This window comes from Anomaloglossus baeobatrachus, chromosome 12 (genome assembly GCF_048569485.1).
Source record: "Anomaloglossus baeobatrachus isolate aAnoBae1 chromosome 12, aAnoBae1.hap1, whole genome shotgun sequence".
NCBI classification, from domain to species: Eukaryota; Metazoa; Chordata; class Amphibia; order Anura; family Aromobatidae; genus Anomaloglossus; species Anomaloglossus baeobatrachus.
The window spans coordinates 54,278,250-54,305,972 of record NC_134364.1 but is presented as its reverse complement, the minus strand read 5'-3'; the positions used below and the strand labels follow the sequence as shown (position 1 = coordinate 54,305,972).

The following is a 27,723-nucleotide window of genomic DNA, read 5'->3' as shown; positions in this document are numbered from 1 at the left end:
GAGGTTGTCCACTACTTTAACATTGATGACTTATCTTTGAGATAGGTCATCAATGACTGATCGGCCGAGATCTGACACCCCGTCATTTTGCTATTTCAATAGCCAGCGATGGAAGCCAGTGGCCAGAAGTGTTTGGAGGGTGGGGACTCATTTTTCCACTAATTGCTAGAACGTGGTCTTTCCTGGATGAAGGACCTCAGCCATGAGGAGTTTAAATGGGAGATACAGTAAATGGCACACACAAGTGATGATGCTTGACACTCTCATAGACACTGAATAGAGCGGCCATCGACTGCTCAAATTCCTGTTGAGATTGAGATAGAACTTGGAACATTTGTCACCAATTCTGAAGACCAATAGGGGTCCTGGTGGTCACCCATGTGAATAGGTGGTAATTATTCTAAAACTGGAATACCTTTTTAATGCTGAGGGTATATGATAAGTGACAACTGTTCCATTAAAATAATTTGTGCACCCTTTAGGAACTTACTTTTGGAAAATACCCCTGGTAATCTGGATGTAAATTTTCTTCTTCTGCATATTTCCTCTTAAAGTAGGCTATTTTCGACGTTGTTGAAATGGATTTGTCTTTCTGGAGATGTGCCTGTCATGGAAATGGAAAACATTTTCATCTTAATAAGGGTATAAAGATCAAAATGTATATTAAAAAAATCAATAATCCTTTAGATTGGTCATTGGAATGCATAGAAAACATATCATAGTAAGGATCAGATTGTGGCCACTCTATTATAGTGAAATTCTCATCCAAGCATTGTCTGAAAAAAAAGTAAAAAACAAATGCATATTTGTTGAGAGTGACAAATGGCTAAGTGTTCAGACCCCAACCGACCACACCTTAATAGCAAATCTTAAGGGAAACCTGTCGGCACATTGAAACATGCCGACAGGTTCCATTTAAGGGCTCACAACCAATTAAGAAAAAAAAGTCTCGAAGAAACCTCAAATGAAGCCACTAGAGGTCCTCCAAAGCCAACAAACGGCAAATAAAAAGGAAAAGTTTACAGAATGGATGTTTGGAGAGGGTGAAAGACAGGAGAGGTCGGTTAGTGGATCTACGAACCAGGAACATCACCACAATATGGGTATTTAGGTTCGGATTGTCCAACTGAGATAACCTCTTATAACCATGAACCTCGCCAAATAGTTGAGATTTTAAGGACCTTGGCTGTACTATCAGTTTAAGTTTTCCCACTTTTTGATGAGTGGTGTCCCAAGGGCGGACTCCTAGGGCCATAATTCTAAAGTTCTTTACTACAAACACTGTGTGGGTCAGGAGCGGTCTTGTGTGGGTAAGTGGTGGGAAGTGATGCCGTATCCCAATATTCGGAATGTGGAAGTGCTGTATTGCTTTTGGGCTCCCTTTTTGTATGTCCACGCTGCTTCTTTTGCCTACTTTTTCATATTCCATAGAGACTTTTAACTTATTTTTTTTTATACTCGTTTATACCGCACTCTTTTATAAGAGGCAGCCACCTTTATTTAGGATGTCAACTTAGTGACACCAAACCTGGTGATCATAACACTAATGCTGATGGTTATGGCTACGAATGTGCCCTTCCCAGGTACGATCCCACCAGCGAGAGTTAGGCAGAGATGTTATTTGAAGCATTCAAAAAAGTTTAAGTGGAAAATGCCTTAGGCTAGGTTCACATTTCCGTTAAATTGTATCAGTCACAATCCGCGGCTCTGGTAAATGACGGAATCCGTTTGGCGGATTCCGTTGTTTCCCATAGACTTGTATAGTGGTGGATTACGACTGATGACCTTGCGTTGCATCCGCTGCGCCGCGGTCAGTCGTCTTTGGACTGACCGCCGGGCGGAAACAACGCAGAATGTAACGGTTTTGGAGCCATCAAAATTAACGCACTGCGCAGGAATCCGTCAAGCTTGTAATGTTTGGCTATGGTGCTGGATTCCGTCGTAATCCGTCTTACGACGGAATCCAGCCCTGGATTCCATCATGCTCTACTGAGCATGCCCAGCATGTTTGGCACACCCACTGGGCTGTCCCAAACACAAACGGTCATGACTGATCCGTCAAAAAACGGATGCACACTGGATGTAACGGACGCGACGGATCAGTTTTTTCACAGGATTCCTGACGGATTTAAAACAATGGAAATGTGAACCTAGCTTTAGGAAACACTTCTTTGCAGAGAGTTTAAGAGTTTTTTTCTTTTCCTGAAGTGTTTCTTGAAGTTAGGGGAAGATTTGGAAGATCCCCCCCCCCCCAAAGCATTTTTTTGCAGTCTTTGAAATTAAGAGTGGCTAGTAGAGATGAGCCGTCCATGGTCCAGATCAATGCTCTCTGGCCATGGAAAGAAGCTGTACAAACTCCAGGTTCACTGTGCGGCGTTTGATTTGCTGCCTTGTGGTGACATTTCTGAGCGGGGGACAAGCAACGTTTTGCCAGCCCGGCTTATGAGATGTCGAGCCTAGGATCCCGGGAGATAAGGACATTTGCACAGCTCTTATCCACAGCCAGAGAGCACTGGCCTGGACCAGGGTGGGATGTGCAGAGCGATCTACTCCTCTCTAGTGCCTAGTCAATCCGAAATCCACTTCAAAGAAATTACATCCACTTTCTTGCTTTCCACCATGGGGTTTCAAAACTTTAAGAGAACAAATGCTCAAAAACGTCTAAATATGAACAGCAAAGAGTAATAACATTCAAATGAATAGGAAGAGTCTTTCAAGCGTCTTTGAGACAGTTTTTGGAGTCTTTCCTCTCAAGAAAAAAAATGAAAAAAACTTTGCAAATAGTCTTAAAAGGGTTTTCCCAAAATCGCAAGTTACCCGCTATCCCATGGATAGGGGGTAACTTGCTGATCAATAGGGGAATAGCCGCTGATCTGGAGATTGCAGCTCTACAGAGGCCCATCTGGAGTACAGCAGAGATGTTCATGGCCAGGCTACACTGCATTCACTGTCTATAAGACGGCTGTAGAAAGCAAAGCACAGATTTCCATATTTATGGCAGTCCCACAGACAATGAACAGTGCGAAGAATGAGCATAGGCAACTTTTCCTCGATTCAAGACTGAGTTCTGCAGAGGCCGATCAGATCCCAGATCTCAGGCAGTCTGTACCTACAGCGATAAACAAAGTATCCCCTACCTTGGAAATAAATATATTATACACTGAACAAAAATATAAAAGTTTTTGCTCCCATTTTTCAGGAGCTGAAGTCAAAGATCTAAAGGCTGCTTTACATGCTGCGACATCGCTAGCGATCTCGTTAGCGATGTGACACGCCAGATCGCACATGTGATCAGCCGAGATCGCACATAGGTCATTTTATAGCGCCGGTCACATGTGCGATCTCGGCTGATCGCATCTGCGATCTGGCGTGTCACATCGCTAACGAGATCGCTAGAGATGTCGCAGCATGTAAAGCACCCTTAAGACTTTTTCTATGGACACAAAAGGGCTTTTTCTCTTAAGTATTGTTCACAACTTAGAAAGCCACGGACCCACTTGGGGGGAGGGGCGACATGACCAAGGGGGAGGTAGGGAGTGATGGGGTTAATAGGGACAGTTGTATGTATGCCTAATATGGCATTTGGGGATGATCTTAGCCTGGGAGGAAGAGGAGGAGTAGGGAAAGGGTTAGTCCGGGAGAGGGAAGAGTTACCTCCTCTTCTGTTTCCGGACGCCGAACGATCCCCGCCCACCCTCCCTTTGTGTTGTTATGTGGGGGATGTTTTTTGGGTAGTTGGGATGCTATTTGTCACAGCAGTGGGGGGGTAGGTCTGGTCCAGAGGTTTGGAAGTGATTGGTGGCTGGACCGGGAGTCATTGTCTTGGTATGGTGGCTCTCGGTTCCGGGATGTGGCAGGCACGGGGTTCTGCCAAAGTGTGGGGGTCAATCCGTGGGTGATTGGCACCTCGTCTCTGGGTCGGTGTGTTGCGGCCGGGGACAGGGGGAGTAGTAGTTAGTGGACTGGGCCTACCCCGGGGGGTATTGTAAATGTTATTGTCTATTATTACCTTTATGTGGTTGTTTTGGTTGTTTTGGGTCGCCCGTTGGACGGCGTCCCTAAGGTGCTAGTTTGTAAAACAATTGGCAATAAAAGGCTGCTGTGGCCATTTTGAACCAAGTCGCATGCAGTCCGTGTGTTTATTCTTAGAGGATAAGGGGGTTTGGTTACACAGACATCACGACCGGAGAATCCTCCCTCAGCTGGTCATGTCTGAATCTGTGTTAGTTAGCAGTTCTCCATTGCCAAGATAATCCATCCACCTTACAGGTGTGGCATCTCAAGATGCTGATTACAGAGCATGTTTATTGCACAGGTGTGCCTTGGACAGCATGATTATTGTATAGGTGTGCTTTTGACAGCGTGATTATTGCACAGGTTGTGCCTTGGGCTGGCCAGCATGATTACTGCACAATTGTGCCTTAGGCTGGCCACAATAATAGGCCACAAGTAAAATATTCAGTTTTATCACACAGCACAATGCCACAGATGTCACAAGTTTTGAGGGAGCGTGGAATTGGCTGCTGACTGCAGGAATGTCCACCAGCTATTACCCAAACTGAATGTTCATTTCTTTTCCATACACAGTCTTCAAAGGCGTTTCAGAGAATTTGGTAGTACAGCCAACTGGCCTCACAACTGCAGACCACGTGTAACCACACCAGCCCAGGACCTCCACATCCAGCATCTTCACCTCCAAGATCGTCTGAGACCGGCCGCCTGGACCACTGCTGCAACAATTGGTGCATAACCAAAGAATTTCTGTATGATCTGTCCGAAACTGTCTCAGGGAAGCTCATCTGCTGCTCGTTGTCCTCATCGGGGTCTCCACCTGACTGCAGAGCGTCATCGTAACTGACTTGAGTGACCAAATGCTCTTATTCAGTGGCGTCTGGCATGTTGGAGAGAGATTCTCTTCACGGATGAATCCTAGTTTTCACTGTACAGGTCAGATGGCAGACTGTGTGTATGGTGTGTGGGTGATCGGTTTGCTGATGTCAACTTTGTGACTCGAGTGGTGGGGTTATGGTATGGGCAGGTGTATGTTATGGACAATGATCACAGATGCATTTTATTGATGCCATTTTGAATGCACAGTTATACCGTGACAAGACCCTGAGGCCCTTATTATGCCTCATCCACGACCATCACCTCATGTTGTAGCAGATAATGCACGGCCCCATGATGCAAGGATCTGTGCACAATTCCTGGAAGCTGAAAACATCCCAGGTCTGGCATGGCAGCGAACTCACCGGACATGTCACCCATTGAGCATATTTAGGATACTCTGGATCGTGTATACAACAGCGTGTTCAAGCTCCTGCCAATATCCAGCAAGTTCACACTACTGTATATTTGAGGGGAAAATAAGCTTTTGTATAAATACAAAAAGTCTTAGCTCTTTGGGTTTCGCTCATGAAAAATAGGAGCAAATACAAAAGTGTGTTTATATTTGTGTTCAGTATATACAGTATGTGTATTGGCAATTTTGGGGAGAATCCCTTTCGCTGCTGGTGTGACGCCCTGGACTAGCCAGGTAGTCACAGATAGCGCCCCACACAACACCAGTCCCGCATTAGGTATCATCAGCCAAACACATACACCCTAGTCACCTCCCTCAGAGCTTAATGGACACACCAGGGGGGCGGAGCCAGGCAGTTGGCACGCCCACCAAAGAGTTCAGAGGGCCTGAGGCAGGAAACACAGTCAGTTGTGAGTTGAGTTCTAAGTCAAGTTCAGTCAGGAGTGAAGTGCAGCAGGCCTGTGTAGCAAGTCTGCAGCGGAAACTGACAGGTGCCAGGGTCGTGCCCTAGCCTGCAGGAGGCGGGAAGACGGCCACGTGGAACCGTGGTGGACTGGGACAGGGTAGTGGCCCGCCGGTACCGACCCGGGGAACCGACTGGAAACCGGAGCACACAGGGAGGTAGTCAGACCCTAAAACGAGGTCCAGAAGCCACTGGACCGAGTTAATTCACTGATTGAGGTCTGGACTATAGGTCCTTTCCCACCCAAGTCCCGACTGAAGACAACAGCCCACAGAGGGGGATAGAACGCCACCGCACAGGCAGAGAGATCCCACGGGCCAGCATCTGCGGGTAAACGGGCTTTCCCGACACACATACCGCCGGGGAGCGGACTCCCGTTGTTGAAGCGAAGGCAGTCTACATACACACTACATGGTGCAGGAGAAAGGCAAAGACCACCGAACCGGGTGGGGGACTAGACGCAGCCAGCTGCGGGCACCGACCACCATCAACTTTGTTTACCAGAGACTTGTGTGTGTCAATAACAGTGAGTACCACAGTGCCACCGGCCGCGCACCGCCCAGCTCCCTCCAACGGGTCCCGGGGCCATCACCCCTGCCCACGGAGGGGTTAACATCTTGCTGCACTACCATCTCCCCCGGGTGCCCCGTAACTGCAGCGGTGGTGTCTACACCTTCACCACATTCCGTGGGTGGCGTCACGAACTCAAACACGGCTCCGATCGTACACCTACCTACCACCCCCCTACGTAGCACCAGTATGCTTTCAGAGCGAAGTGACCCCGGGTCCGGAGGCGCTCGAGCCACCCACCAACGAGCCCAGATACGAGCGGCTCGTCTGCGGCCGAGCGCGGGGCGGTACACTGGAATCTCCATTTTCTGATGCTCTGGCAGTTGTGTACAGCCGTCTTTCTGCCATGGATCGGGTGGGCATAATGGCAGTGTCCATGCAATCACTGTGACTTCACAGTGTCACTTGTCTTGTGCTTCTTGGTACAATATTAAGCAGGTACAGTATATACTGAATATACACAGAAATACAAGAAATGTATACAGGTGACTCTACACACAGGTGACTCTACACACAGGTGACTACACACACAGGTGACTCTACACACAGGTGACTCTACACAAAGCTGACTCTACACACGGGTGACTCTACACACGGGTGACTCTACACACAGGTGACTACACACACAGGTGACTCTACACACGGGTGACTCTACACACGGGTGACTCTACACACGGGTGACTACACACAGCTGACTCTACACACGGGTGACTCTACACACGGGTGACTCTACACACGGGTGACTACACACGGGTGACTACACACAGCTGACTCTACACACGGGTGACTCTACACACAGGTGACTCTACACACGGGTGACTCTACACACGGGTGACTCTACACACAGCTGACTCTACACACGGGTGACTCTACACACGGGTGACTCTACACACGGGTGACTCTACACACGGGTGACTACACACAGCTGACTCTACACACGGGTGACTCTACACATGGGTGACTCTACACACGGGTGACTCTACACACAGCTGACTCTACACACGGGTGACTCTACACACGGGTGACTCTACACACGGGTGACTCTACACACGGGTGACTACACACACAGGTGACTACACACACAGGTGACTCTACACACAGCTGACTCTACACACGGGTGACTCTACACACAGCTGACTCTACACACGGGTGACTCTACACACGGGTGACTACACACAGCTGACTCTACACACGGGTGACTCTACACATGGGTGACTCTACACACGGGTGACTCTACACACGGGTGACTCTACACACGGGTGACTACACACAGCTGACTCTACACACGGGTGACTCTACACATGGGTGACTCTACACACGGGTGACTCTACACACAGCTGACTCTACACACGGGTGACTCTACACACGGGTGACTCTACACACGGGTGACTCTACACACGGGTGACTCTACACACGGGTGACTACACACACAGGTGACTCTACACACAGGTGACTCTACACACAGCTGACTCTACACACGGGTGACTCTACACACGGATGACTCTACACACAGGTGACTACACACACAGGTGACTCTACACACGAGTGACTCTACACACGGGTGACTCTACACACGGGTGACTCTACACACGGGTGACTACACACGGGTGACTACACACAGCTGACTCTACACACGGGTGACTCTACACACGGGTGACTCTACACACGGGTGACTCTACACACAGCTGACTTTACACACGGGTGACTCTACACACGGGTGACTACACACAGCTGACTCTACACACGGGTGACTCTACACACAGCTGACTCTACACACGGGTGACTCTACACACGGGTGACTCTACACACGGGTGACTCTACACACGGGTGACTCTACACACAGCTGACTCTACACACGGGTGACTCTACACACGGGTGACTCTACACACGGGTGACTCTACACACGGGTGACTCTACACAGGGGTGACTCTACACAGGGGTGACTCTACACACGGGTGACTCTACACACGGGTGACTCTACACACGGGTGACTCTACACACGGGTGACTCTACACACAGCTGACTCTACACACGGGTGACTCTACACACGGGTGACTCTACACACGGGTGGCTCTACACACGGGTGACTCTACACACGGGTGACTCTACACACAGCTGACTCTACACACAGGTGACTCTACACACGGGTGACTCTACACACGGGTGACTCTACACACGGGTGACTCTACACACGGGTGACTCTACACACAGCTGACTCTACACACAGCTGACTCTACACATGGGTGACTCTACACACGGGTGACTCTACACACGGGTGACTCTACACACGGGTGACTCTACACACGGGTGACTCTACACACGGGTGACTCTACACACAGCTGACTCTACACACGGGTGACTCTACACACGGGTGACTCTACACACGGGTGGCTCTACACACGGGTGACCCTACACACGGGTGACTCTACACACAGCTGACTCTACACACAGGTGACTCTACACACGGGTGACTCTACACACGGGTGACTCTACACACGGGTGACTCTACACACAGCTGACTCTACACACAGCTGACTCTACACATGGGTGACTCTACACACGGGTGACTCTACACACGGGTGACTCTACACACAGCTGACTCTACACACGGGTGACTCTACACACAGCTGACTCTACACACGGGTGACTCTACACACGGGTGACTCTACACACAGATGACTCTACACACAGCTGACTCTACACACGGGTGACTCTACACACAGCTGACTCTACACAGGGGTGACTCTACACACAGGTGACTCTCGGCCGGCAGTAACATCTGAGATCCTGCAAAAAAAATTTTGCCAAAGAAAAAAAAAAACAATCTGTTGCTTTTGGCTCTGGAATGGGACTTGGGTGAGAATCCACAGTTGAAGAAGAAAATCATGGCATTGGAAACGGTGTACACAGCGCAGAGGACCATCTGCTATATGGCGCGATCGGTTGTGTTACTATTAATATTACTATGGGTGAGGGGATGACATGAATTTTTCTTGTAAACTTGTCAATTATTAATGCTCATGTAAATCTGTAAGAAAATAGCAGATCGGAGGATAACGCCTGGAAACCTCCATTCTTTGTAAAGATGGGGCTCCCCGATAGAACCCCTTTAATTCATCTATACCGCCCCAATATCGTTCATGGTACTGGTATTGGCATAGAAGAAAGCCTACCTCCGAAATTCATGCAAACAGAAGGAATAGGCAGAATTCCTAAATAAACTTCTAAACATGGACGAGGATAATTAGCGCTCACACATCTGTAAATCTAAAATCACTCAGATCCTCTGCCAGAAAAGTCGGTGAGCGTCATGTGTATGTCATAAAGCAATTGAAAAATTGTGTAGGAAATACACCCCATTGGTTTAAAAAGGGGGACAAAACTTTCAATTAGGGTCTCTATAAAGTCTATAAAGATACATCCCTACCTTGCCGCAGAGGTTGGTACCCTAGAGTATGCGTAAATGTCGCCACCGCTCAGCATGGGCTTTCCTCCTACATGGCAGAGGACAATAAATGGCGCCCCCGCTCAGCATGGGCTTTCCTCCTACATGGCAGAGGACAATAAATGGCGCCCCCGCTCAGCATGGGCTTTCCTCCTACATGGCAGAGGACAATAAATGGCGCCCCCGCTCAGCATGGGCTTTCCTCCTACATGGCAGAGGACAGTAAATGGCGCCTCCGCTCAGCATGGGCTTTCCTCCTACATGGCAGAGGACAGTAAATGGCGCCCCCGCTCAGCATGGGCTTTCCTCCTACATGGCAGAGGACAATAAATGGCGCCCCCGCTCAGCATGGGCTTTCCTCCTGCATGGCAGAGGACAATAAATGGCGCCCCCGCTCAGCATGGGCTTTCCTCCTATATGGCAGAGGACAGTAAATGGCGCCTCCGCTCAGCATGGGCTTTCCTCCTACATGGCAGAGGACAATAAATGGCGCCCCCGCTCAGCCATGGGCTTTCCTCCTATATGGCAGAGGACAATAAATGGCGCCCCCGCTCAGCATGGGCTTTCCTCCTATATGGCAGAGGACAATAAATGGCGCCCCCGCTCAGCATGGGCTTTCCTCCTACATGGCAGAGGACAATAAATGGCGCCCCCGCTCAGCATGGGCTTTCCTCCTATATGGCAGAGGACAGTAAATGGCGCCCCAACTCAGCATGGGCTTTCCTCCTATGGCAGAGGTTAGTAAATGGCGCCTCCGCTCTGCATGGGCTTTTCTCCTATATGGCAGAGGACAGTAAATGGCGCCTCCGCTCAGCATGGGCTTTCCTCCTATATGGCAGAGGACAGTAAATGGCGCCTCCGCTCAGCATGGGCTTTTCTCCTATATGGCAGAGGACAGTAAATGGCGCCTCCGCTCAGCATGGGCTTTCCTCCTACATGGCAGAGGACAGTAAATGGCGCCCCAACTCAGCATGGGCTTTCCTCCTATATGGCAGAAGACAGTAAATGGCGCCCCAACTCAGCATGGGCTTTCCTCTTACGTGGCAGAGGACGGTAAATGGCGCCCCCGCTCAGCCTGGGGTTTCCTCTTATGTGGCAGAGTGTGGCAGGGAACGGTAAATGGCGCCCCCACTCAGCATGGGCTTTCCTCTTACGTGGCAGGGAACGGTAAATAGCGGCCCGACTCAGCATGGACTTTCCTCTTACGTGACAGAGGACGGTAAATAGCGGGCCCACTCAGCCTGGGCTTTCCTCTTATGGGGCAGAGGATGGTAAATGGCGCCCCCGCTCAGCCTGGGGTTTCTTCTTACGTGGCAGAGGACGGTAAATGGTGCCCCCGCTCAGTATGGGCTTTCCTCTTATGGGGCAGAGGATGGTAAATGGCGCCCCGCTCAGCATGGGCTTTCCTCTTATATGGCAGAGGACGGCGCACCAGAAGGCGGGTGCAGCGTCTACTTCAGCACCTCTGATAATTTTTTTTTTCAATTTGAGATTAATGCCAGTCCATAAAAGTGACTCCAAAAATAAAAACTGATTCCGAACCTGACACTCAGAGACTCCACAGATCACGCCACAGTCAGACGAGTAATAGAGCAAATCACCCACCTGAAAGTCACAGTTCACTCTGCAGCACGACCGGCGCGGGAGTCATCAATGGTCCCTCTTAGCCATTTGCATAGCCAGGTAAACATTTCTTTAAAAGCTCGCCTGCTGAGATTAAAAAAAAAAAATAATGAGGTAACAGCAGATACTATTTTAAACCAGGAAGGAAAATGGTGATGCAACCGTCCCCATGTGACAGCGGATAACAGTAATGAGCTGTGAATCTCTACCTGTGAACCGGCGTAGGTAATGACTGTGTGCGAATTATCACTGGAAACAACACTTCTGCTGCCATTATTACTTTCCTTAGTAGATCATCACCTCAAGATATCTCTAAATACCCATTATTTTTGCTATCCAATCTCCTTAATATTTGCTCCTCCCGGTCTCACACCCCTTCTCTTGTAGGGAAAAGGGAGGACCCTGAACCCTTTGAATGTTACAAAGAAGTAACACTCCTGATTGTGCTTTGTGCTATCAATTTTTTTTCACCATGGGGCCAAGGGGGAATTTGTTTATTCTTTTTTCTGTTATTGAAAAAACATTGGAACCTTTTGATTGGCTTCTAAAAGAAGGACCACCCATGAGGAGCAGGGAAAAGTCAATAAGCAATTTTTCCCTCATGATGTTTGCTTTGGGTCTCTCTCCTAATTATTTCTACCTTCCGCTTTCTCATGAGAGAGGAGGAAAAGGATTTAAGAGGCGTATTAGGCTAGGTTCACACTTCTGTTGTTTTGCATCAGTGACAATCCGTCGCCTTGATGAATTACGGTATCCTGCAAAATATTTTGCAGGAATCCAGTTTTTCCCCAGAGACTTCTATTAGTGACGGATTGCGACTGATGATGCTGCGTTGCATCCGCTGCGTCGCGGTCAGTCGTTTTTTAACTGACCGCCGGGCGGGAGCAATGCAGCCTGTAACGTTTTTTGAGCAGTGCAATCCGTAGGATTTTGCTGCGCATGCTCTCTCTGGCTCCCTGCACACGTAACCAGGATACACATCGGGTAACCAAGCAATGCGCTTTGATTAGTTACCCGATATTTACAGTGGTTACGGGTGCAGGGAGCCAGCGCTAAGTGGTGTACGCTGGTATCCAAGATAAATATCGGGTAACCAAGCAAAAAGTGCTTTGCTTTTAGTTACCCAATATTTACCCTGGATACAGTGTGCAAGGAGGCCGACACTTCACCACTCGGCTCCGCCCCCTCCCGCACTCCACATGTGCGCACACACACACTCACTTGTCCCCAGCCCTGCAGTCCCCGTGGCACTGACGCTCAGCGCCACGGCCCCGCTCGGCTCCGCCCCCCGCACACAACGGAGTCCGACAATGATTTCTGTTCTTTGTCATCCATTGTACAATGCATCAGTCACAAGCATCAAGCAACGCATGTGACTGATGCAAAACAACGGAAATGTGAACCTAGCCTTATAGATATAAGGCGTCGGGAAAGTAGAAGCCAATGCAAACGGGTGCCTTTTTTTTTCTTAAGAAGCTTAAAAACCTAATCAAATAAATGGTTCCTGTAATTGAATGTTTGTTTTATTTCCATTTCTATGCGTCCCAGATGATCATATGAAGGAGACTAATTTGGAAGAAGCAAAAGAAGGACCTGAACTTTGCTCCAGAGATATTCTGTTATACATTAACATTAAAGGAAATCTGTCACCAGGTTTTTGCTCTCCCATCTGTAGAGACAGAGACCCTGATTCCAGCAATGTCACTTACTGAGCTGTTTGTTGTCATTTCGATAAAATCAGTGTTTTCTCTGCTGCAGATCTAGCAGTTATACAGAGCTCATGAATATGCTGGACTACCTGCAGCACGCCAAGTAGTCCTGTAATGATGATATGCTGCTGATTAAACAGTGATTTTATCATAACTACATTGAGTAGCCCAGTAAGTGACATATCGCTGGAATCAGGATCTCTGCCTCTGCATTATGCTAATCACAGATTAGGTAGCAAAAAAACTGGTGACAGATTCCCTTTAAGCATGATCCATACCAAAATGGATGTGTATGTAATCTATATAATGTGTGGGGGTACACAGACACACAAATTATATATATACATGGAGGTGGATAATACGTGTGTTACATGTATTCCTGGAGACGTTTTATTGCATGGCCAGCTTTGCTTAGCTTTCATCCATCTATTAACTTGGCAACCCTGGTGTGAACTGAATCCACCAGCAGCTGTGCAAATGACTGTATCTTCATAAAGCTCCATAGTTCAAGTGATAAAGTCCCACTGAATGGAAGAAGGCTCTGGCGCAAATTTAACCCTCGACAGCCCTACTGCAGATGCTTCCTTACCCTGCTATCTAACCCCCCTCTAACTTCCATCGTTCCCGATTCCCTTAAATGAACACATAACACCATTTTTTGGATAAATTGGTCAGATCAGCCCTTTTATTAACAAACAACATTAATAATAACTATTTGCACTCATGGGAGGTTCTTGGAGCCCCAAACGCCTGATGGACAACCAAATATTATTTAAAGTGAACCTGCCAGGTGCAATATGCCCGCAGATCCACGAGCAGTTCTGGGTGTATATTGCTAATCCCTGACTAACCGTCCCTTTATACACTAGCATAGATAAAGAGATCTTTAGAAAAAGGATTTCTAAAGATCCCATATAATATGCTAATGAGTATGAATGAATATGCTACTTCCCTTGGCTAGTTGGCCCCCTTAGCATGTTAGCACGCCCCTGTTGGTGTACTAAAATGCTGATGAATGCGCAGCTTCACCACACATACCTCAATCTTGATGGCAGCCGGCGGAGGATGGATGGATGTGCACTGCGCATGATGCAGAGTCCCCAGCACGTCCGATCATGCGCACTAAACTGATGCCGGTAATTTTCCCGGCTTCAGTGAGGTGTAGTGCACATGACCGGAAGTACTGGAAACTCTGGATCATGCGCAGTGCACATCCATCCATCCTCCGCCGGCTGCCATCAAGATTGAGGTATGTGTGGTGAAGCTGCGCATTCATCAGCATTTTAGTACACCAACAGGGGCGTGCTAACATGCTAAGGGGGCCAACTAGCCAAGGGTAGTAACGCCGTTGCGACTAGTCCCTGGCCTCATTACCATATAAGAAACTATCTTTAGAAATACTTTTTCTAAAGATTTGTGTATATTTATACTAGTGTATACAGGGACGGTTAAGCAGGGAACCGCAATATGTAACCAAAACTGCTCATGGTTCTAGATGCATATTGCACCTGACAGGTTCATTTTAACAACCATCCAGCATTTTACCCCCAGCCGCGACCACAAGCTCGAGAGCACCTCTGTTGCTGGAAAACCTTATCCCTAACACTGACTCTCAGGGGACCCCACCCTGGAGAGCCCCAAAGTCCACCAGGCAATTACCAGCCTAAATAACCATGGCAGGGGGGGTCACCATCCACCTGATGTACCACTCCCCCACCCCAATTTTTCCACCTACTCCAAGAACCCCCCTCACCACTGGTTGCTGAAATGACCCTAGCAAAACAATTCTAGAAACTGCCACACTTGCTATTCCTCCAAAAGATCAACCATAGGGCGGGAGGGCAGGACCTTCTCTGTTGGTGCCAACGCTCCATTATGGTGGCCAGCCTCCTCCCCTGAACCTGAATATTTATTTCCACCCCTCCTAACCCCCCATGAACAATCTAACCCTCCCCTATAAACTATTGACCCCACCAAAGCTGCTCCCTGCAGCTACATTAACCCTACGTTGCCCTGCAAAGGAGAGTCATGGGTCACTACGCCCATGGCTCTGTTTTGGCTCCAGTCTTCCATTCTGCCTTTAATTCACACATATATAGTGTATTTATACACACACACACACACATACATATATCTATATATATATATATATATATATATATATAGATACATATATATGTATATATATATATATATATATATATATACTGTATGTGTATATATATATGTATATATACATGTGTGTGTGTGTGTATATATTTATGTGTTTATATATTATATATATATATAAATGTGTGTGTATATATTTATGTGTTTATATATTAATGTTAACCTTTTTTCTTTATAACAATTTGTTTTTTTGAAACAGCTATTTCAGTTTCATATATCTAATAACTGATGGACTCAGTAATATTTCTGGATTGAAATGAGGTTTATTGCACTAACAGAAAATGTGCAATCTGCATTTAAACAAAATTTGACAGGTGCAAAAGTATGGGCACCCTTATCAATTTCTTGATTTGAACACTCCTAACTACTTTTTACTGACTTACTAAAGCACTAAATTGGTTTTGTAACCTCATTGAGCTTTGAACTTCATAGGCAGGTGTATCCAATCATGAGAAAAGGTATTTAAGGTGGCCACTTGCAAGTTGTGCTCCTATTTGAATCTCCTATGAAGAGTGGCATCATGGGCTCCTCAAAACAACTCTCAAGTGATCTGAAAACAAAGATTATTCAACATAGTTGTTCAGGGGAAGGATACAAAAAGTTGTCTCAGAGATTTAAACTGTCAGTTTCCACTGTGAGGAACATAGTAAGGAAATGGAAGAACACAGGTACAGTTCTTGTTAAGCCCAGAAGTGGCAGGCCAAGAAAAATATCAGAAAGGCAGAGAAGAAGAATGGTGAGAACAAAAACATAGCCATTTCTGGTATAAGAGTTGGGGAATTTGAACATAAACTTGGTTTATACGCAGACGATGTGATAATTTCCTGTTCTAACCTTGCAGTGTCGATTCCAGCAGTGGTGAACACATTATCAAACTTTTCTAAAGTGTCGTATTATAAGCTTAATGCGGCAAAGTCTTTGATACTGCCGTTTAATGTACCGGCGGAGGCCAGGAGTGCGCTGGAGGGGGCCTTTCAATTCAAATGGTGCGACAGGGGGATACCTTATTTGGGTATTAAGCTGACACCATCGCAGATGTTAATTAAAGAAAATGTGGAACCTCTGATCCAAAATTTAGAAAAGGAATTGGGAAGGTATGAAAAAATATCATTGTCCTGGATGGCCAGGATACAGTCCTTTAAAATGGTTTTCTTACCCAAAATATTGTATGTGCTCAGATGCCTTCCCATCAAAATTTCTCACAAAACCCTGATGAAACTTCAATCGTTGACTAACAAATTTGTCTGGGGTAATAAAAGGGCTAGGGTTGCAGGTAAAGTGTTATACCCCCCATATGACTTAGGGGGATTGGGCACCCCAAACATATCGGCATATTATAAAGCCTTACTAATTGAATCACTAAAGGAATGGTGGCGTCCAGGTAATTCACATAGATGGGCTCAGATTGAAAATTTCCTGTCCCGCCAGGGCTCGGTCAGAAGAATGATGGAAGCAGAATATTTGAGCCGTTCACGGTTCTCCCCGTGTGTTCCCACCATAACAGCCTCCCTGGAGGTCTGGCGAAATGACTTGATTCATAAGATTCAGATTCCTCTTTCAGAGATTTCCCTCAAGTCGTTGGAATCTCAAATCCCCTTTTTGAATCTGGCCAGGTGGGAGGGATCGGGCATTACAGTGCTGGCGGATCTATACTCTGATTTGGGTGTTAACCCCTTTAATGAAATAGTACGGGAACACCCCTCTTTAAAGGGCTGTTTCTATCAACACATCCAAATTAGTCATTTTCTGGCCTCTAAATTTCCTCCAAAGTCGAATCCTCTGTTACCTACAACAAAGGCTTTGGTATTTAAAAAGATAATTACCGTATTTTTCGCTTTATAAGACGCACCTGATTATAAGACGCACCCCCAAATTTGGTGAAGGAATAGAGAATTTTTTAATAAATGGGGTCCGTCTTATAATGCCAGTGTCCGTCTGACAAATCATATAGGGTATATGTCCCTCATAGCCCCCCCCATCCTAAAATTAGCCCTCTGAATCTGGATATGGCCCAGTGATGCCACATGTCCCCTATGCCTGGCACACATCCTCTATGGCTGGCACACAGCCCACTGTGGCTGGCACACGGCCCACTGTGGCTGGCACACGGCCCACTGTGGCGGCACACGGCCCACTGTGGCGGCACACGGCCCACTGTGGCGGCACACGGCCCACTGTGGCGGCACACGGCCCCATGTGGCTGCACACGGCCCCATGTGGCTGCACACGGCCCCATGTGGCTGCACACGGCCCCATGTGGCTGCACACGGCCCACTATTGCTGGCACATGGCCCCATGTGGCTGCACACGGCCCCATGTGGCTGCACACGGCCCACTATTGCTGGCACATGGCCCCATGTGGCGGCACATGGCCCACTATTGCTGGCACATGGCCTCATGTGGCTGCACACGGCCCACTATTGCTGGCACATGGCCCCATGTGGCTGCACACGGCCCCATGTGGCGGCACACGGCCCCATGTGGCGGCACACGGCCCCATGTGGCGGCACACAGCCCCATGTGGCTGCACACGGCCCCATGTGGCTGCACACAGCCCACTATTGCTGGCACATGGCCCCATGTGGCGGCACCCGGCCCCATGTGGCGGCACACTGCCCCATGTGGCGGCACACGGCCCCATGTGGCGGCACACGGCCCCATGTGGCTGCACACGGCCCACTATTGCTGGCACATGGCCCCATGTGGCGGCACACGGCCCACTATTGCTGGCACATGGCCCCATGTGGCGGCACACGGCCCCATGTAGCGGCACATGGCCCACTATTGCTGGCACACAGCTCCCTGTGTTATATATCGCCCCATGCTGCTGCTTTTAGGAAAATAAACTTTCCTTACCTTCTCCAGCATTGTCCTGTCTGTGTCCCCTCCTCGGGGTTGATCTCCAGCCTCCTGCATTTCCTGGTTCTCGGCCGGTCATGTGATCGGCACGGCAGAGTGAAATCTCTTGTACCTTATCACAGCAGCAGGAGGGAGGCCTGGCAGACATGCTGGAGGAGGTGAGTAAAAAGTTTATTATTTTACTGTTTGCAGCAGCATAGGGGACATAGCTAACACGGGGGAGGGGGCATGTGCAATCAAAGAAGGGGCAGGCAGATATAATATACACTGCTGCCCCAGCCTATCGCCGCGGTGCACTTTCAGCACCATGGTGGTGGACAGCAGCTGTGCATATTATATGAGCGGGTGCAGGAGATCAAAGGCTTTCTGCTCCCAGCTTTCATAAGTCCCCCAGCAGAGCTCCAGAGCTGCCCGCACCTCCCCTGGACTCTGTAGTGTGTGTGTATATATATATATACACCCCCCCCCCCCCCGTATATTCGGATTATAAGACGCACCCCCTACTTTCCCCCAAAATTTGGGGGAACAAAAGTGCGTCTTATAAAGCGAAAAATACGGTAAATCCAAAGGTATCTCCTCGACATACAAATGGCTCAATAACCCCCCGAAGAGCAAAAATCTCCTTATATGAATAAATGGGACGTGGAGTTGAGTGTCTCTACCTCTCCTTCAAACTGGCACTCGGCATCAGCAAATATCCAAAAATATTCCAAGTGTATAAATCATCTGGAGCAACTGAAAAAAGTACACCTGCGATGGTATCGGTCCCCAGCCAACTTAGCACACTTCCTCCCAAATTATTCGCCACATTGTTGGAAGGGCTGCCTCCAAAGGGGTACTCTTGGTCACTGCTGGTGGGCTTGTCCCAAGGTTTTCTCGTTCTGGTTGGAGGTGTTTGGCCTGATGGGTGAGCTGACAGGCAATCGTATTAATCCGAATCCGGCTCTGGCAGTGCTAAACGTGGGTATAGAGGAGTTCTCTTGGGAATCAAGGGGTTTATTAGTTCACATTCTAGTAGCTGCCAGATATTGCATAAGTTTGCACTGGAAATCCCCAAAGACGCCTACATTAGTTGAACTATATAACCGAATTAATCTCCAATGCCAATACGAGTTCTGTCTGGCTCACTCCATCCGCGCCAAAAACAAAATACTTCAGATTTGGGACACGTGGCTAAACTCTGTATATGCATCCCCTGTCAGGCATCTGTTTCCAGGGCAAACTGTTGATAATTAAAAATGGGTCAAATAGGGTCAAAGAGAGTGTTACGCAGGGAGTTCACCCATACCACATGTCAATAGTCAAGGTGTTTAAATCTCTGTTGTTGTTACTGCTCGGGCTACCCCGAAACGCCATCCAATTCCCTCCCCCCTCCCCTTCCCTGGTTGCTTCCTTGCAACCATCCATGGTTCTCCCCCTCTCCCCCACCTCTCTCTCCCCTCCCTTTTCTTATCTTCCTTTCTTACTCTCTGGTTCTGGTTGTTTGGATCCCTCGTTTTGAGGATTAAAGAGTAAATTGGTAGGTTGACTCTATACGTATTGGGTATTGATTAACCTAAAAAAAGTTGCAACTTGCATCAGACATGATTGGTGGTGGTGTGACAGGAAATGTGAATCATAATCAAAGGTGATACTACCACGTGTTACAGCGTTGTTCTCTTTGTGTATTATTGCCAATGATACCTGAATTTCTCCTTTTTGTAATGTAACTTCCTACAATAAAAATTGATTGGATTAAAAAAAAAAAAAAGAATGGTGAGAACAGTCAAGGACAATCCACAGACCACCTCCAAAGACCTGCAGCATCATCTTGCTGCAGATGGTGTCAATGTGCATCGGTCAACAATACAGCGCACGTTGCACAAGGAGAAGCTGTATGGGAGAGTGATGTGAAAAAAGCCGTTTCTGCAAGCATGCCACAAGCAGAGTCACCTGAGGTATGCAAAAGCCCATTTGGACAAGCCAGTTACATTTTGGAAGAAGGTCCTGTGGACTGATGAAACAAAGATTGAGTTGTTTGGTCATACAAAAAGCCGTTATGCATAGAGGCAAAAAAACACGGCATTCCAAGAAAAGCACTTGCTACCCACAGTAAAATTTGGTGGAGGTTCCATCATGCTTTGGGGCTGTGTGGCCAATGGCGACACCGGGAATCTTGTTAAAGTTGAGGGTCGCATGGATTCAACTCAGTATCAGCAGATTCTTGACAATAATGTGCAAGAATCAGTGACGAAGTTGAAGTTACGCAGGGGATGGATATTTCAGCAAGACAATGATCCAAAACACCGCTCCAAATCTACTCAGGCATTCATGCAGAGGAACAATTACAATGTTCTGGAATGGCCATCCCAGTCCCCAGACCTGAATATCATTGAAAATCTGTGGGATGATTTGAAGCGTGCTGTCCATGCTCGGCGACCATCAAACTTAACTGAACTGGAATTGTTTTGTAAACAGGAATGGTCAAATATACCTTCATCCAGGATCTCGAAACTCATTAAAAGCTACAGGAAGCGACTAGAGGCTGTGATTTTTGCAAAAGGAGGATCTACAAAATATTAATGTCACTTTTATGTTGAGGTGCCCATACTTTTGCACCGTTCAAATTTTGTTTAAATGCGGATTGCACATTTTCTGTTAGTACAATAAACCTCATTTCAATCCAGAAATATTACTCAGTCCATCAGTTACTAGATATATGAAACTGAAATAGCAAAAACCCAAATTGTTATAAAGAAAAAAGGTTAACATTAATAGGGGTGCCCAAACTTTTTCATATGACGGTACATATATATACACACACACATTTTCTACACAACACACAGATGTCATCCAAATCTGGTCTCATTTTTTTCAGGCACCAGTTAACTTGCATTGCCGATTTGGATCTGATATTTGGATCAAAATCGGACATGACTGCGATTTTCCACAGATGCAGCAGCGTATTTGAAGGGGGGGGCCAAGTAGGGCATTTGCCGCAGGTGTATCTGGCAGGCAGGAAGCAGTCTCACCACTTTATGTGGTGGCCCGAGGTGTTTCCCCAGCAGCTGCATTTTGCAACCCCCCCCCGTACTGAGAGTCGGCTATTCTCTGAGCCAGATGTCAAGCTGACAGCCGTCTCAGAGAAGGTGTAGTGTGCTTGCTCTCAGTGATCAATTTATTCCTGTCTTTCAGGCGTGAGTACAATTGAAGCCCTGACTGCTGGCGCGTCTGGGTTATGGCGAAGTCAGCAGAGTGATCAGGGCAGCTGATCACACTGCGAACTTAACTCGCCAGTACCACAGAGTCGCACATAGTGTTGGTGGTATGTGGTCCATTGGAGCTGAACACACCAAAGACTTATTGTAATGGGGAGGTATTTGAGGACATTAGTTTGAGAAACAAGTGGGCATGGATGCTGACATAAAATGAGGAGTGAGAGGAAGGTGAATGCTGATACAGAATAGGGGTTGGGGGGAATTTGAGGACACAATTTGGAAACCAAGGGAGGACATGGGTGCGGTATGGGTAGTGAGGGGGAATGTATGAAGACACAGTATGCAGAGTGAGGGGTATAGGTGCGGACACAGTATGGGATGCATGCGGACACCATATGGTGAGTAAGGGGGGGGCGATGCATGATGAAATAATATGTAAGACGGGATGGGTGTAAAAGTAGTATGGGGAGTGAGGGGGGGCATGTGTGAGGGAACAGTATGAGAGGTGGGATATGTATATATTATATGGGGTGTGAGGGGGATGGGATAGGTGTAGAAACAGTATGGGAATGGAGAAATTTGAGGACACCGAATGAAGGGTGAGTGAGAAAGGATTGGTTGTAGACACAGTATGGAGAGCAAGGATGGGCATGTATGAGGAAACAGTATGAGAGGGGGGATGTATGCATACACAGTATGGGGAGCAATGAGGATGGGATGGGTGTGGAGACAGTATGGGGAGATGGGGATATGTGTGAAAATATATTTAGCAGGGGATGTGAGAGGAGACAGTATGATGGGGAGGGGGAAATGTGTGAGGAGCTTGTTTAGGGGAATAGTATGAGGAAACAGTATGGAAGTAGAAAAGTGTTAGGGGGCACAGAATAGAAACTGGATAGTGTGTGTGTGTGTGTGTGTGTGTGTGTGTGTGTGTGTGTGGTGTGTGTGTGGGGGGGGTGTTATAGAAAAGAAATAGAATGGGGGACAGTGTAAGGGTACAGCCGGAGGGGCCAGTATGCTGAAGAGGGCGAGTGCGATGGGTCGGCACAGTATAAAGACTGGGCAGTATAGTTTGGACATAGTGTAGAGGATAGTGTGGAAATGAAAGGGCAGCACATAGGGCATGTACCATGAACAGTGTGTGGGTCATATTTTGTGCAGGGTACACAGTGAGGGGAAATTATTTATTCAGGAGCATAGTGCAGGGCAGATGTTTTTATTCAAAAGCATTATAATCATACTTGTATTTTTAAAGGTACTGTGTCGAGATGTGCTGCAGAAGACTGGAGAAGATAGAAGTCTATGAATACAAATGTATATGAGTCTGACCTGACCATTACAAATGATGCACTATGTACTGATGGTGGTTCTGGTGATGTATTCCTGTACTGATGAGGGTTGTGATGCTGTATTTCGTGTTTTGTATTCTTGTCCTGTTATTAGTTCTGATCCTGTGTACATGTAATAATCCATAACTTGTAAGATTTTGTTATACATAGCTATGTTAATAATGGGTTGTGCTATCTGACAAGTTAAGGGTTGCTATGTTTTTATTTACAGTATGTTAGGTAACCTCTTTAATGCTCCTAAGTGTGTGATGAGTCTGCAGTCACTCTATGTGACTGGATGATGAATCCTAACACTGCCTGCATGGCACGCTGTCAGGATTCTCTGGTGTTGGCAGTGAGAGTGGGAGATTACGAAACTGCAAGTAGGCGACTTGCATACATGCGGTTACGCGCCAACTAGACATGTGTGGTCTTCCACAATAAAAGTGAATTGAGTGAGATCGGACACATCTAGTCGGAATGTGGCCAGAAGTATGCAAATCGCATTCTTGTGCTCATCTGATGGTCCACTCTTGCTGCCTGCATGGGAAAATCCTAACAGTGTGCAGTGCATGTGCTGTGAGAATTCAGAGGTCTACAGTCCTCTAGAGTACCTGTAGACTTTCATCACAAACCTGGAGAAGCCCTTAAATGATAAATTTAAGCATTGTGGCATGCCCAAACCTAACGGTGTGTAATATACTATGGATTCAACTCTGCTTACTGGTTCCAGCAGTCATCACATGGCCACTCCACTCAGGGGCGCACCAAACTGAATACATGCCCTGGGACCTGGAAAAAATAGATTTTCCTCTGCGTTGAGATCACGGACATGTAAATGGCCTTATAGAGGTAAGAGTACTATCAGTAAAAAACAAGGATTGCAGTCGTACGTGAATGTGAATGAGGTCTGAAAGCAGCCATGTGTCTGTGCAATCACGACATGGCCAGGGCTGTTTGGACTGCAAGCAGAGATCTTGAAAACTGAGTATTTGTAACTAGTGATGAGCGGGCACTACCATGCTCGGGTAATTGGTACTCGGAGCTAGTGATGAGTGGGCACTACCATGCTCAGGTGTTCGGTACTCGTAACTAGTGATGAGTGAGCACTACCATGCTCGGGTGTTCGGTACTCGTAACTAGTGATGAGCGGGCACTACCATGCTCAGGTGTTCGGTACTCGTAACTAGTGATGAGCGGGCACTGCCATGCTCAGGTGTTCGGTACTTGTAACTAGTGATGAGCGGGCACTGCCATGCTCAGGTGTTCGGTACTTGTAACTAGTGATGAGCGGGCACTGCCATGCTCAGGTGTTCGGTACTCGTAACTAGTGATGAGCGGGCACTACCATGCTCGGGTGCTCTGTACTCGTAACTAGTGATGAGCGGATACTACCATGCTCAGGTGTTCGGTACTCGTAACTAGTGATGAGCGGGCACTGCCATGCTCAGGTGTTCGGTACTCGTAACTAGTGATGAGCGGGCACTGCCATGCTCAGGTGTTCGGTACTCGTAACTAGTGATGAGCGGGCACTGCCATGCTCAGGTGTTCAGTACTCGTAACTAGTGATGAGCGGGCACTACCATGCTCAGGTGTTCGGTACTCGTAACTAGTGATGAGCGGGCACTACCATGCTCAGGTGCTCAGTACTCGTAGCTAGTGATGAGCGGGCACTGCCATGCTCGGGTGCTCGGTACTCGTAACTAGTGATGAGCGGGCACTACCATGCTCGGGTGTTCGGTACTCGTAACTAGTGATGAGCGGGCACTACCATGCTCGGGTGTTCGGTACTCGTAACTAATGATGAGCGGTCACTACCATGCTCGGGTGTTCGGTACTTGTTAAGACCAGTTGGACACTTGGATGGGCGTGACTTAAGTACCCGAACATAATGGAAGTCAATGAGAAACTCAAGCATGTTTCTGAAGAACTTCCCATTGGCTTCCATTATACTCGGCTACTCGAGTTGCTCCCATCCGAGCATCTAACTGGTCTTAACGAGTACTGAGCACCCGAGCATGGTAGTGCCGCTTCACCACTATTAAAAACACAATTATATTTTCTCTGTCTCCTCATAGAAGCTTATAGGTAAAAAAAATAATAATACACAAGATCAACAGCGTACAACACTGGCCATGAGTTTTCAAGAAATTGCGTCCACTTTGCTTTACAAATGCAGAACTGCTACACACAAACAATAAATCATGGCGGGAAAAAAAATGCAGTTTTTATGTAATGTGGGAAATATCAAGGAAGTATCCAAGAAGTATATTAGATAATTGGAAAAATGTCTCATCGGAGCCTATAGCCGGCTATGGATGGAGAAGTGGTACAGGGCTGCCACCCCCCCCCCATTACTGCTTAGACTGGCAAGAAAAAGCCAACTCCCTTGTGCCAATCCTCTAGATGTATAATAAGCTATGGGCAATGGTAGAGAACCAATCTAAACTGCAACCGGTGTTTGAGGACTGGCACAAATGAGGATGGCTGCAGAACATCTTATCGCTTACATAGGCATTCAACAGTTAAAATGAAAACTGCCAAAGATGACCGAGATCATTACCGAAGAAAACCGGGAAGTCAACTTCACTTCCATCGGATAGAGTGGATTTAAGTGGAAAATCACAAAAATACTACGTCCACTTCTATAGGGCACATAAGTTGTGCATGCCTGTATTTTTTGTTGTTTTTTTTATGCACAGCTGCTGCAGAATATCTTGAAAACTATCTAAAGTGAAACTTAACCCATCAGTGCTAAAGGGCGGGCAACAGACAGATTATTAGCAATGGCATCTATTCTCCTACTGTCAATTAAATAAATGTGATATTAGACAGTGTTCTATGTTAATCATCTGCTATCCATGTTTAGAAAATAAGCCATATTAAATGGGGACATTAAAGAAGTTCTGCAGCAGCTGAACCAATGCTGAAAGATGAGGAAAAGACTTAAGCAGGGGCAACTAATCGAACACCACCACCCCTTGCTAACTGTGTGTTACATTTAATAATAAACCTAATGAAATGGGGACATTAAAGAAATTCTGCAGCAGCTGCACCAATGTTAAAGGATGGGGAAAGACATAAGCAAGGGCAACTAATTTAAAAATCCCCACCCCCTTGCTAACTATATGTTACATTTGATGCCGAACAATAAACCTAATGAAATGGGGACATTAAAGACGTTCTGCAGCAGCTGCAGCATTGCTAAAGAGAGGGGGAAAGACAAAGCCAAGGGCAACTAATTCAACAGCCTCCAAACCCCTTGCTAACTATATGTTACATTTGATGCAGAACAATAAATCAAATGATATGGGGACATCAAAGACGTTCTGCAGCAGCTGCACCAATGCTAGAGGATGGGGAAAAGAAAATAGTTGCAAGGGCAACAAATCTAAAAAAAAAACACCACACTGAATATATGTTACATTTGATGCAGAATACTTCACACCTTCCATCCATTCTAGGGAAATAAACCTAATGATATGGGGACATTAAGAAGTTTTGCAGCAGCTGCACCAATGCTAAAGGATAGGGAAAAGACATAAGCAGGGGCAACTAATCTATCACACTCCCTTAGTAGCTATATGTTACATTTGATGCAGAACAATTAACCAAATGATATGGGAACATTAAAGAAGTTCTGCAGCAGCTGCCCGAATGCTAAAGGATGGGGATAAGAAATTAGTTGCAAGGGCAACTAATCTACACCCCCCCCCCACACACACACACACACACTGAATATATGTTAAATTTGATGCAGAATACCCCATTTCACACCTTCTGTCCATTGTAGGACAATAAACCTAATGATATGGGAACATTAAAGAAGTTCTGCAGCAGCTTTACCGGTGCTAAAGGGGAAAAGACATAAGCAACGGCAACTAATCTTCTAAAAAAAAAAACCCACTCTAAATATGTTACATTTGATGCAGAATACCCCATCTCCATTGTAGAACCATAAACGTAATGATTGGGGACATTAAAGACGTTCTGCAGCAGCTGTAACAGTGCTAAAGACAGGAAGAGAAACTATTCTACAACTGGGCTTTATATGTTCACATATATAGACATCATTATAGAATATTTTACATCCTGTGAAAATAAACCAGAATAAATAGGTACAATAAAGAGGTCCTGCAGCAGCTGCACCAACACTAATGGAAGGGAAAACAGATCTATTAGCTAGGGCAATGATTCTTATTCCAAAAGGTATAAAATATTATTCTGCATCAAACACTTGCTGTCTATTTAGGAAACGAAGCCTTATAAACTAGGGATACGAAGGAGGTTCTGCAGCAGCTGCACCAACAATAAAAGAAGGGCAAAATCTAGAGTATTAGCAAGGACAACTATTCTACCACTGGGCATTAAATATAGGAGACATCTGCATCAAACACCTGCTGTCTGAAAATAAGACTGAGAACGTAAAGAAGTTCTGCAGCAGCTGCAGCAATGCCAGAGGAGGGTGAAAAAGACTGATTAGAAGGGGAATTAATCTACCAAAGAATATATGTGACAGACCACATCAATCACCTGCTGTCCAGCTCCTGAAAATAAGGCTGTGTAGGGGGCATTGAAGAGGTTCTGCAGCAGCTGGATTGGTGTAGGTTAGAGGGCAGCACAGGTAGTAGCAGAGGAGGAGATTACCTGGGATGTGGGCTCCTCACTGCCAGCTCCTATGATACCCGACCTCTCATCGCTTCTCCCGAGCCTCACACGTGTCTCCTCCCGGTTCCTGACTGCAGCTGCACACACTGTCTGCTCCCCCCCAGCTGATTGGTCCAGCAGGAGCACACACTGTCTGCTCGCCGCCAGCTGATTGGTCCAGGAGGAGGAGCTGCCGCTGCTGCTAAAATGTTGCTAAGCTGCGTTCGATTCGAACCGTTGCTAGGTAACGGTGACGCTGTGCGCATCCCAAGAGCATCCTCAGCTGCGCGAGCAGAGCCATCAAAGAGCACAGGAAGGCGGCCACGGAAGGCAGAGCGGAGGAGGTGTTTTCCCCACGGGTGGAAGGGTTTTTTTTCCTCTCACAAGATATTCCCAGGTTTTGCCAAGTTT

General features: G+C 47.0%; 1 long non-coding RNA gene across 1 annotated transcript in view; it reads right to left on the bottom strand.

Annotated features, from left to right (window-relative positions):
* LOC142257861 (uncharacterized) overlaps positions 1 to 27,495 on the bottom strand; it is a 34,549-nt gene extending 7,054 nt beyond the window's left edge. The window contains exons 1-3 of the long non-coding RNA XR_012727669.1: positions 27,313 to 27,495; positions 11,386 to 11,490; positions 491 to 604 (exon numbers count right to left, since the gene is read on the bottom strand). This is a non-coding gene — a long non-coding RNA (uncharacterized LOC142257861). The remainder of the gene's footprint in view (positions 1 to 490; positions 605 to 11,385; positions 11,491 to 27,312) is intronic.
* Positions 27,496 to 27,723: the final 228 nt, after the last annotated feature.